The sequence below is a fragment of the Rhinolophus sinicus genome, linkage group LG06 (genome assembly GCF_036562045.2).
Source record: "Rhinolophus sinicus isolate RSC01 linkage group LG06, ASM3656204v1, whole genome shotgun sequence".
Lineage (NCBI taxonomy): Eukaryota > Metazoa > Chordata > Mammalia > Chiroptera > Rhinolophidae > Rhinolophus > Rhinolophus sinicus.
Genome location: NC_133756.1, coordinates 154,852,603 through 154,865,652, shown reverse-complemented (window position 1 = coordinate 154,865,652; position 13,050 = coordinate 154,852,603). Strand labels below are relative to the sequence as shown.

Genomic DNA, 13,050 nt, shown 5'->3' with positions numbered 1-13,050 from the left:
AAAAAAATAAAAAATAAAAATAATAAAAAATAGTGCCTTAAGCCAATTAGAATTTTCACTTTGTTTTGTTTTTCTGTCCGAAGTCTGGAGGTTAGCAGTCTGGAGGTTAGCAGTCTCTGGTTTGTGTGTCAGCTTTACCAGGTTTGGTTTCTGAACCCCCTACAGCTTGTTTTATTTTAAACATGGCTTACATTCTTAAGGTCACTTTATGCTGCAAAACGGCTGCTGGAAGCCAGCGCACATGTGCAAATGTTCTTCAGATGTTCTAACTGTTCTATACGACATGTTTTCTTAGATCTCTTGGGCCAAACTTAGTCAGATCTCCCTGAAAGAGTGTATGGGAGAAGTTTATTCCAGGACACTGTATATCAGGCCAAATGATGAGGGTTCTACCTCCACCCCATTGGTGAATAGCAATCTCAACCCCACCTTTAAAAATATCTCACTTTCACCCCTTACTCATAACTAACCCACTTCCAGTGATTTCCAACACTTGAAATTAATAACAGTTTATTTCACAGATGATGGGAGGATCTTAGATACCTGATAAAGTCTCCACAAATATTGTTGAATGAAATCTCTTTTAAAAATATTTTGTCATGTAAACATTTTTCTAGAGGCTCAATATTACAACTAAGTAAGGCTTTTCTTACAGCATCATAAAAATGCCTTTATGGGTGTGTTTTCTTAATGCATTTGGCTGTTTTAGAAATCAAGATTGTATAGAAGATTGTGTTTCCTTTATGTAGGCTGATGGTGCATGGTATCTAATTTCCCCAACTTCTGTGTGTGTGTGTGTGTGTGTGTGTGTGTGTATTCAAGGAGCTTTTCTTAAAAAAAATCACAAATGAATAATTTTTATTAGTATTAACTAAAGTTATTTTATAAATCGTGAAGTTTTGGTTTAGTTGAGCTTAGATGTCAACATGGGCAGTAAGACTCAGTCATATGCAAGTAAGAGACTTACTCCCATTCCTGCCTTCCACCATTTCCTTCACTAGACTAGTACATGGGATTCTAACATGATCTCAGGCAAATTATAATATTCCTTAATCTTTTGGGGTTGACAGAGAATGGTCAAAACTGCTAATATTTAATCAATGAAGAACAGGGATGCACTATAATTTTCTACCTAGCTTCTCTATTGGTTGATGTTATCTCTTAAAATGTCTTAGCAATAAAAGCAAAGATACAATTATCATCTGGGTCAGAGGAGAGGACTTGTGGTCTTCAGGGACCATTGCCATGACAGGATATTCCATAAGTGTAAAGCTATCTGGTGTCAATGAGTTCAAACTCAAGAATCAAGAAAGAGTTAGAATTAGGTTACGTGGCTTGTCCATAAAGCACATTATCCAATCCTCAAATACTGAATATAGAAACATAACTCTTTGGAATCACAGACTGAATTACTATGGAGTGAGAGAAACAACATGTAGCAGAGAGATATACTTGATATGCTAAGTACTAGTCAAACCTGATGGTGTTTCCTCTCACACCTAGCCATGTTTTATAAAAGATAAGGCAGTGAACACAGTAGAAGTTCATACACAATAATTATCAATGTTTTGTTAAATTATGTTAACCAATAAAATTTAGCCATCAGTTCAATAAATAAGGCTTTGGTTTGAAACAGTTTTGCCAGTAGAGGTATAATTTATTAATATGTTAATTGTTATGCTTATGAGAAAATTGAATATGGTCATTGGCATTTGTGAGCATTTATTAAAAACTTATTGACACCTAGATGGTCCAAACAGTCTTGCTCTCTAGGTTATGATCATTAATAATTCTATTTAATTAATGTTAGTTAATATTATACAATTATATATTACATACATATTAAGAAAGGAAACTGACACAGAAATAAATAATAAATATGAAAGCTGAGTTTATTAAAACATCTGGAAAATATTCTAATTTGGAGGAAGGGGAGAGACAAAGAGTAAGCTAGAAGTTTTCAGGCTGTGTTTGCCAGAGAAACAGAGGAATCTATGTCCTTTATCCATGTTCTCTGCACTAGGCTTGGGAATTGATGGGAGATAAACATCCATTCTATTAGATTTGTAGAACTCAGTATTAGAATGTCCTGTATTTTCTTTTCTTTCTACTCACACTATTGTAAGATACAAGTTCCCAACAGAACAATGATTACAGCATGTGTCTAGAGAGGTAGAGTTTCAGTCTCCCAAAGCCTTCTGTGGTCAAGTATAGTGTGGTAGCTCCAAAATGTTCCCTGGTTTTGAAGGGACAAAAAACTGTATATAAAGTTGGCAATAATTAAGAGGTCATAGAGTTCTAAATATGGAAGACTCATCAGAATGAGAATATATCACTAGAATATAAGCTTCGTGAGAGCAGGTACCATATATATATATATATATATATATATATATATATATACACACACACACACACATATATATGTACATATATGTATATATATATACATATATATGTGTGTGTGTATATATATATATATATATATTTAAAATTTTATCCCAGGCACACAGTAAATGGAGAAATAAATAAATAAATAAGTAAATATCAATGTTAATAGATGATGACACCAAAGTCAAGAATTTTTTTTTTTTTTTTTTAATTTACTGGGGTGACAATTGTTAGTAAAATTACATAAATTTCAGGTGTACAATTCTGTACTACATCATCTATATATATCATATTGTGTGTTCACCACCCAGAGTCAGTTCTCTTTCCGTCATCATATATTTGATCCCTTTTACCCTCAAATATTTTTTTTAATGTTGTTAGACCACTCAAATTTGCTTCTAAAGAGTTAGTGTCAAGTGAAAAAAGTAGGACTGCTCAAGGAACAACTGCTTTCACAGAGATTGACATTATAAACTGACAGTCTATGACCATATTTTCTGTGATCCATATAGAGAGACATGCCTACTGTTTCATTTTTCCTTTTAGAAATAAAACACTGGCCATCCAGCTATTAACCACAGTTCCCATCTTCCCTGATTAGCCAGGTCTGTAATCTTATTTTGAAGTTTTGGCAATGAGCTGTCGGTAGAAAGTAATGTATAAAACCTAAGGGTCATCTCCTCAAGGTCAAATACACTAGACCTGGACTTTTCCTCCTACTTCCTACTCAAAAATGTTGCCACTAAAATGGTTGCCCTAGACATGAAAGCCACATATTGAGGGTCTAATTGCCTTACCCTAATCCGTAACTCACACTGTTGTCTGAAAAATAAATAAAATCCTATCTTATTAAGTCACGTATGCGGGGGTTTCACTAATTGTAGCACTTAGCCAGTATCTTAATTCTCTCTCAAAGCATTTTAATAGTACTTTCTGGAGACATAATCCTTGACCTCTCACCTCTGCAGCTTGCTACTTCCTAGGGCACATTTTGCTTTGAGGATGATTAAATCTCCTCCGATGTTTTGCCTATTCACCTGGTATTGAGTGAAGTATATCTGGTCCTCTGTCTTAACCAGGAGGTAAAAGCTCAACTCTCTGATCTTAGGTATTAGCTTGTATCACTTTTGCCTTTTCATGGTCTCCAATTGTCACATTAGTTGGTTATGAACCCCTTTTGTCCCAACTTCTAGCCCACTACTCTCCATTAGTATTTTCAGATACTTACAAGCTTCTTTCTTGGCCTCGGGAATTCTCGGCCATTTTCTCTGCACCGTGTTTGTAGTTATAGACTAAGTGAGCTTCCATCAGACATTTTAGCCAACACAAATCTTTAGCTGTTGCTACTTATTACGGATTGAGTTGTCTCGCCCGCCCAAAGATATATTGAAGTCCTAAGCCCAAGAACCACAGAATGGCATTATTTGTAAATAGAGTCATTGCAGATATAAGTAGTTAAGATGAGGTCGTATTGGAGTAGGGTGGGCCCTTAATGCAATATGACTGGTGTCCTTATAAGAAGAAGGAAATTTGGAGACAGACATAAAGAAAAGATGACCATGTGAAGACAGAGGCAGAGATTGGAGTTATGCTGTCACAAGCCAAGGGATGCCTGAGGCCACTAGAAGCTGGGAGAGGCAAGGGAGGACCTCCCCTAGGGCTTCACAGGGAGCACAGCCTTGCCAATACTTTGATGTCAGACTTTGTGATCTCAGACTTTTGGACTCCAGAACTATGAGAGAAGAAATTTTTGTTGTTTTAAGCCACCAGTTTGTGGTACTTTGTTGAGACACCCTGATAAAATGAATAATATAATACTGTTTTGAGAGTTTCTAAGTTGGAACTCTGGTTTTTCTATGAGGCTCTGTTAGTCTCCCAGGCTAAACTTTGGAAGGTAAGCTATCACTCTTTCTGTTCTGGGAGCTCGTCAAATGTCTTTGAACTTATTTTTGGTAGCTGTGTGGTTTTGCAGCAACCTCACCTGAATCCAGTATGCTACCAAGAGGAAGGGATACCAAATTCCTTAGATTCACTAATCTTTAAATCCTACTCACATTGCCAATCTTGAGTCCTTACTGCTTGCGGTCAGAAACATGGCTCTTCTGCCATTACGAGTTTCCCCCCAACTCTTTAGTTTACTGCATAAGCTCTGTACTATTATTCTCTTAGCTATTTAATATTATGCTTTGGAGTTACAAAAAAAAGCAACACCAAAACAACAACAAAGATATTTTCCTTTCTTGAGTTCTTGTCCTTGACAAATGACAGTCAAAACTTCCAAGATTCATTTCTCTGCTATGGTGCCCCCACAAGCCAAAACAGAAATTAATTTAAAAGCTTGAAAGTTATAATTATAATTTAGTGCTTCCTGTCCAGAATTTGTACCATTTCCATCACTTAGAACACTTTATTTCTGCTTTAATAATGGTGTTGGGGTTAGGTGAAGCAGATGTAAATATAACTTTAAAAATACGTAGTTTAATATGACAGTATTGATATCATCACATAAATCCAAAATTTAAATTTAACTATTAAACCTATAGTAAGATAACTTGGAATGATTTAAGTTAAAGTGGTTATTATGAACTTCTGATTAACTCCTAAACAGTACTTTCTTTTGCTAGTATTTCCCAAAATATAATACATAATTTTAAATATTACATACATTTGGTTATTTTAAATGTTTGTACATTTATAATTGTTGTTACTTTCTATTTATGATGATTGGCATAGTTCTTTTTCATTTGCAATGATTATATAGAGTTTTGTTTTCAGATTTATTTAAACAAGGTTGAGCTAATTTAAACAAAAAATCTGTTAAGTAAATAAAAGAGATATGCCAATGTAGGAAAAATCATTCTAAAAGCATAATAATAACCAAAAATCAGAAGACAACATAACCTTATGACAAGTCACCGCAATCACATACACACCTATCATATATATAGTTACTGTATATATATATTATATATTATATATACTGTAATATATAATATATTATATTATATATGTGATACATATTATATATAATATATAAATAATATATATGTGATACATATTATATATAATATGTAAATAATATATATGTGATACATGTTATATATAATATATAAATAATATATGTGATACATGTTATATATAATATATAAATAATATATATGTGATACATGTTATATGTAATATATAATAATATATATGTGATACATATTATACACAATATATATAATAATATATAAGTAATACAATACATATTATATATAATATATATATATATAATATAGCAACTCTGCCTGTCAGGTACTACTTCCCATGGGGTTTAAACCTCACCACTTTGATTTTTTTCCAGAGTTCAATAATTCCTGCAATGTCCAAGACTACTATGTGTTTCTAGCAAGACAAAATTTAGTAAGTCTCTTCTGAAAGTCTCTGTTGTTATACTATTGGTTAATTTTAGTCATATAATATTCAAACAATTGAAGGGAACTCAGGAATCCAATATGTTCCCACATTGTTTAATGAGCTATAACTCTAGGACAGAAGCAGCTTTGAGTCCCTGAGCGTTATACTCCTAAGTACCCTTACTGAGAACTCAATAATGTTAAAGCAACTTTTCACCTTTTTTCTACCACTAAGAGGTGGTTTTAAGGAGCCTATTTGATAGAAGTCAGAAATATTACCCAATGTCGCTGAGCTAGAAGTGGTAAAACTTAGGTTGGAACCCAAGACCATAAGATTCCAAGTCCTAACTTCTTTGTATTTTACTGAGATGCCATATCTTGAATGTGGACAGATTTTGATTACTGGGCATGCCTGGTTTTGAATCATCAGCTCTCGGTGAGATGAAAGCAGGAAAGACAGAGAGAATAAAAAGGAAAATCAGTTTATGGTAGGAAGGGGTTCACAAGCAACTCTGACACATACCATTGTCATGACTTCATTTTGTTTATTTGATAATGAACTTCATTTTGTTCATTGTTTGTGATTCCTAACTTTATTATCAAATCAACAAAACGCATTTCCTGAGTCACTACATTAATTCTAACACCTATCACAGTACATAGGTCATAGTAACACGGTCTTATAATTTATTTAGAATCCATGATAATTCTGTAATTGCAGGGAGTGATCAGTAATAAATCTAGTGGTGGTCAGAGGCAGAGTGAGGGATGGTGGCTAACAGGCAGGGTGCAGTCAAGGAACAGGCTAGTGCATGAAATGACAGGGGGATGGACAAGAAACTTACCTCAGCACCTTCCTTGCCCCATTCTCTGTCCTTCACCAGTATATGAAACAGAAACACTTTAAAAAGGAACAGCTAAATCTTATTATCAGTTGAATAGGAAATATCCGGGTCAAAGCTATCAGAGTCACATACCTAAATAAGTAGCAATTTGTTAAAAATCTAAATTCTACTCCTTTAAACATTTCATCTTATAGATTGTATCAAAAGTAGAGCTCATGTACAAAATAATATTACCCATGTGAAGAATGGTGAAAATAAATTTACTTCATCAAAAAATTATTAAAAAACAACAACATAGGTGCTTGTGGCATTGTTTCAAGGCAGGTATTGTTCCAAGTCACTTTTTAAAATTTGTTAGAGGCAAGACATAACATTTTTCAATGACTTTTATCAAGGCACTTTTTACCTCTTGGTTCTTCAAGCTGTAGATCATGGGGTTCAGCATAGAAATGACTATTGTGTAGAACACAGAGGCCATTTTGTCTGTGTCAAGGGAGTGGTTCGATTTAAGCTGCAGATACACGAAGATCAGAGTCCCATGGAATATCGTCACAGTGGTCAGATGAGAGGCACACGTCGAGAACGCTTTGCACCTCCCTTCCATAGACTGTATCCTCAGGATGGCAGCCACAATGTATAAAAAAGAATTTAGGACTGTCGTCAAAGAGCTTATCGTGTTGAATCCAGCAAAGATGAAAATCAAGATCTCTTTGACCCTGGTGTCCGAGCAGGCAAGGGCGATTACAGGGACATCATCACAGTAGGATTGATGACATTGGGGCCACAATAGATCAATTGGAAAGTAACGACTGTGTGGAGCAAAGCAACAGAAAAGCTGTATAAATAGAGGCCCATTACCAGTTTCATACACTCCTTTGGGGACATGAGCACCATGTAGAGAAGAGCATTGCAGATGGCCACATAGCAGTCATAAGCTATTACCGCCAGAAGAAACATCTCCGAAATCAGGAAGTTCAGGAAAAAGCCCAGCTGTGTTGCACATACATAGAAAGATACGGACCTATGCTTGGTCAGCAGGGTCTCCAGGAGTTTGGGTACTGCTGAAGAGGAGTAACAAAGGTCTATAAAGGTCAGATTATTCAGGAAAAAGTACATGGTTGTGTGAAGTCGAGCGTCCAATTGGATTAATAAAATCATGCCAATGTTTCCCACCAAAGTTAGAGTGTATACCACTGAAATGAGCAGAAAGAGAATGGGTTCAATCTCTTGATGGACTGAAAAGCCTAAAAGAATGAATTCCATCTCCCTGGTTCTATTCCTTTCAGCCATTTATTCCAATATCTCAACTGCTGAAAAAAGACAAGATGGGGACTGAAACAAATTATTGGGATGAAGGAATTGTCATCAGATGCCAACTCCACTGTGTTTTAGCTTCAGAAATTATCGTTCATTGAAGTAGAATATCAGAACAAAAAAATATATCCCATTTCAGACTCTCTTCTCTCACTAGATCTCATTTTATGAGGCCAAAAATTGAGAGCCAATAAAAAATAACTCAATTGAAGGTACATAGTAAAGATAAAAAGCAAACAAAAAAAACTTTATATGTTTGTAAATATATTTAATATTTTAGATAGGTCATTTTAAATTTTATTGGATAAGAAAAAGAAAACAATTAAAAAATTGTTTTCCTGAACCCTTATTTATTAAAATTTTTCTTTCCTGAACGCTTATTTTCTTCTTGGTGGAGCTTAATGTACTAATTTTAAAAATCTTTTTGAATAGATAGTTTTTCTTCTATTTTAACTATTATACATTATACTAAAGGAAAAGTAAGCAGGATATTCAATGAGGAGAAAAAAAAAGAGGCCAGTAAATGTTTCTAGTGGTGGATCTGGAAAATTTTGAATTTGTATATAACTAATTCATTTTCATATACAAAGTCCTAAATATTAAAACAAAACAAAACACTTGTGAGTAGGGCTAGAATATATGGATTTTGAAAAGTGTAGTTCTCTAGGTTAAACTGTTCTATAGAGTTCTATTTTAATTACTTCCAACATTTAGAGTCAGAAATGTTTTCTACATTCTCTGATAAAATTTTTAGTGAAGCAGCATACATTTCTGCTTTCAAATGGTGGTGACCTCTTTGGTGAGAGCAAGAATAATTTTGGGGAAGTAATACTCCGGTCTTATGATGTTTGAAAAGTTATCATTGTTAAAGCAATTGTGAATATATTAGAACTGCCTTTTGGTCCGTACTTAGGGGTCCAAGTTGTCAGTCAGTCTGCAACCTGTGCAACTGTAGGAAAAAGAAGCAGGGACATAAGATAGAGCCAGTCATGGGCAGTTTTCCTCAGACTGCTAAAAATTGCTTGTCCTTATTTGGATTCTATATTCCTAGGAAATACAAAGGCTTGTCTTCCTCCATTTACCAATGTCTTCATGAAGCCTCCTTAGATTCTTGGCCCTCAGTACCCTCCCACTTCCATCTCCACAACAGAATTCATTATCTTATTTTTCTGCATGTAACTTGCCTATGGTGATAACAACCTGAATGATATGCTTTTTGGGAATTATAAGCCTCTTTCCACCTCTGAGACTGAGAAAGCTATTTTAAATTTTGGGATGAAAATAAAGGATAAGAAATTCTCGGGCCAGCCTGGTGGCTCAGGTGGTTGGAGCACCATGCTCCTCACGCCAAGGTCACCAGTTTAATTCCCACATGGGCCAGTTAGCTGCGCCCTCTATAGCTAAGGTTGTGAATAACGGCTCTCCCTGGAGCTGGGCTGCCGTGAGCCCCCGTGAGGGTTGGCATAAGCTGCCATGGGCTGCTGTGAGCAGCTGGTGGCCAGCATGAGTGGCCAGCAGCCGGCAGAGCTGCCATGAGCTTCTGTGAGTGGCTGACTGATGACCGTGGACTGACTGCGTCAGCCCAGTGGAGCGCAAGGCTCATAACACCAGCATGGGCCAGGGAGCTGTGTCCTACACAACTAGACTGAGAAACAATGGTTTGAATGGGGAGGGGGGGCGGGGGTGTTGAAGAAGGGCGGGGGAGAAATCCTCACCATATCAAATTTGAATAAATAAAGTGTATAAAGTAGAAGGAATAATCTCTTTCCCTTCCTAAACATGTAGCCCAAAGATAAAATTTTTTTTTAAACAGTTTGGTGTAAGTGGTCAGGAAATCTGTCCTTATAATTTTCTCTTTTTCCTCTATTGACTCAGCTTAATATTGTAACTTGTACCTAATGTGTTTTCCAAAAATAAAACAAATATACATGTGTATACATACATACATACACATTTGTATGTATATATACACACACACACACATACATATACATAAAATCTGACATGTAAACAATTTTCTCTCACATCCATTTACTTTCTTCTTGGTGGAGCCAAAGCTCACTTTGTGAGAGGTGTGTTTGGATAAAATTGTTGAACTGACTTGTCTTCCTGAAGTGGAATCTTAGCTATTAGTACTACAGCTATTAGTACTATAGCTCACTATTCTTGGTGAAGAATAGAAGAGGAAATGAGAAAGTAATTATTTGGCCAGCATTTGCCCTCTTCCAGACATAGGAACATTCTGACTCTGGCCCCACTTTCGGTATTTCATGATAAACCTCACTTTAGATGTTTCATAGGTGATTAATGGACGTTTTAGTATTGAGCTACTTTTCTTTGCACATCATAGACTAGAATCAGGTATATTTTCCTTCCTTGTACATCCATAATAAAAGGAAAAAATAAAAGCCCATACACCTTCATCAACTTCAAAATTTGAAAAGACCAGCTTCCTTTTTTGTGTATTATGTTCACCTGTGAATGTTTCTTTGCTACACTTGATTTTTAATTACAATTATTCTTAGTATAAAATAACCTATGTATTTCCAATTTTGATGAATAATCATTAAATATAAATCTAACTTTCATTTGAAATTTGTCTTCTTAATGCAATGGGAGTGTCTCGATGAAAAGAATTATCTAAATGTCCAAATCATTTAGACCCCTGAATATGTTTACACCTTGGAGTAAGAAATCATATAAGATTCCAGATAAGTGAGAAATATTTTCATTTATAAAGTGGGAGAAGGATGGATTTTGAAAAGAAGAGGAAAAATAATATCCAAAAGCACAAGTGCCTTTTCAGGCAAATCATTTTCAGATTTAAAAAAAGTAAATATAAGAAATGAAAATTAATTTTCTTAAAATATTCTTATTTTTATAACTCTTGGTGAGTCCTTTTACATGAACAAAAATAGGCACCTCAATTTGAATTCCACTGGCATGGTGAAATCATGTACTCCAACTGACCCACTATAGGTTACGCAAACAAAACCAAAAGAGAAGTAAATGATTTTGAAAGTGTGGTTGAGCTCTGATTGCCATTCTAACCATTGAATTTGTTCTTTAGACTACTGACTCTCAAACATGACTGTACATTGAAACCACCAGGGGAGCTTTTAAAATACTGATGCCTGGGTGCTACCCAGACATTCTGACTAAATTGGTAAGGGGGTGCCTGGGCATTAGGATGTTAAAAACCCCAGAGGGGATGCCAGTGTGCAGTAAAATTTGAAGCAAAACTTGCTTTGGGAAAGATGAAATGAGACAAGAAACAATGGTGTTTATTAAAGCAATCTCCAGGTAAAAATTGTCAATGATTTTCAGGATTTCTTCTAAAAATTGACAGAGGTGTGGAAATGACTGAATAAATGCTGGGACTTTGGGATGGTGAATGTTTCAATACAACTTGCAGAAAGTAATTGAAGGCTATCAAAAAATTACTTTTAAAAAAATTAGAGGAATTTATAAAATAATATAGAGAGTTGTGAGGTAGATGCAAAATCATAAATGTTTTATGAGTTCTTTAAAATATTTTTATAAGTAATTTTGTTTCCAGGTGATTTTTAATTTTATTGAATTTGGAATCAAATTCCACCTTGATATGCAACTCCACTGTAAACTTTGTTTTTCTACTATTAATTTGGTGCTTAAATATGCCACTTAATAGTAAATATCCACTATAATTAATGTTCTCACTCATGCATTTCTTCTCTCATGTGGCTCCCTCTGATTTGGTTTGATATGTATTTTGGAACTACTAGAAATCCTGAAGTTATATAAAATAAATAACTAAAGAAACTCTAATGCACAGATAGTAAATAGTTATTTACAAGGAAGCACAGAACTACATAATAACTTTTTAAAAGCTCTGGCTCCTGCATTTTACCTTGGCAAAGTGCATGCAAAGCTTAGCAATCTTTAATAAACTGCAGCTTCCATGTTTGTCTTCTCTATGCTTTAAACATTTAGCTTAATACTACAGAAAAATGGATGCATCTGCTAGCATTGTTGTTCTAGCCAAGCGATTAAAGCTGAAGGAGCAAGTGGCTACGTTTTGGGTAGCAGAGCTTGATGGTTAGGAATATGGGCTCTGTAGTTAAACAAACCCAATGACCTTCGTACTCTACCATCTACTCTCTGCCACCATAACCATAAGTCTGGCTATTTTCAATTGTTAATTATGGACGATGGGATAGAACTTCCCTCATAGTGTTAACAGAGATTATCATAAGTTAATTCATGTTTTTCACTAAGTAGAATATCTGATAAGCACAGCACACAATTGCAACAGATAAGTAATAGTTGTAGTAATAAATAAAATTTGAAATATGAAGGAGTTAGACATTAAGATCTCTCAAGCCCCCTTCTTTGTTAATATTTTGTGGTTCCACTTTGAGGAAAATGAAGGCAGGAGCAAAAATAAAATTCAAATAGGCTAGTATTGAGCTTAATGAGAGTAATCTTCTTTTTTGGTCCGGCAGAAATACAAATAATTACAATTATTTTGAAGTATGCATCAGGAACTTCACCTACCTATTTATGTTTCCATAAAATTTTGCTTACAACTGTATATTTCCTTAGGATATGTTGCTAAAAGTGAAACCTGTCAGAGTAAGTGCTCTGGATATTTTAAGCCCTTGAAATAGATTGACAGGTATTTATGGGGAAAGATGTTTATCTCCATGTAATTTAGAATAACTAGCTATCTGATAATCTACTTGATTAACTCTTTGGGCAACAAACTTCAAAATGTGGTGAATTTTGAATTGAACAAAAATCATCTTTTTAATTCCTATGCAAACAAAATTGTATGTTTTCATATAGTTCTGATTAATTTTTTTAGCTTACATAGCTTAAAGTGCTTAAGGTATAGTGGGGAGGATTATAGGAAAATGGATAAGTCATAATAGATTATTTTGATATATTTTAAAGCTGTGGAAACAGGCACAGAATTGAAACATAGGGAAATATTAATACAGACTCATTTATGAATTACATACTTTTGTGCTGCCATATTTATATATGCATTAAAAGGATAGTAGTGCAAAAATACTGAAATATTAGTGTTAGTAGTCTCAAGAGATTTTTTCAGATCATAT

General features: G+C 34.6%; 1 pseudogene; it reads right to left on the bottom strand.

Annotated features, from left to right (window-relative positions):
- Window positions 1–6,971: 6,971 nt before the first annotated feature.
- On the bottom strand, window positions 6,972–7,924 carry LOC109435485 (olfactory receptor 8U3; annotated as a pseudogene).
- Between the last annotated feature and the right edge of the window lie 5,126 nt (window positions 7,925–13,050).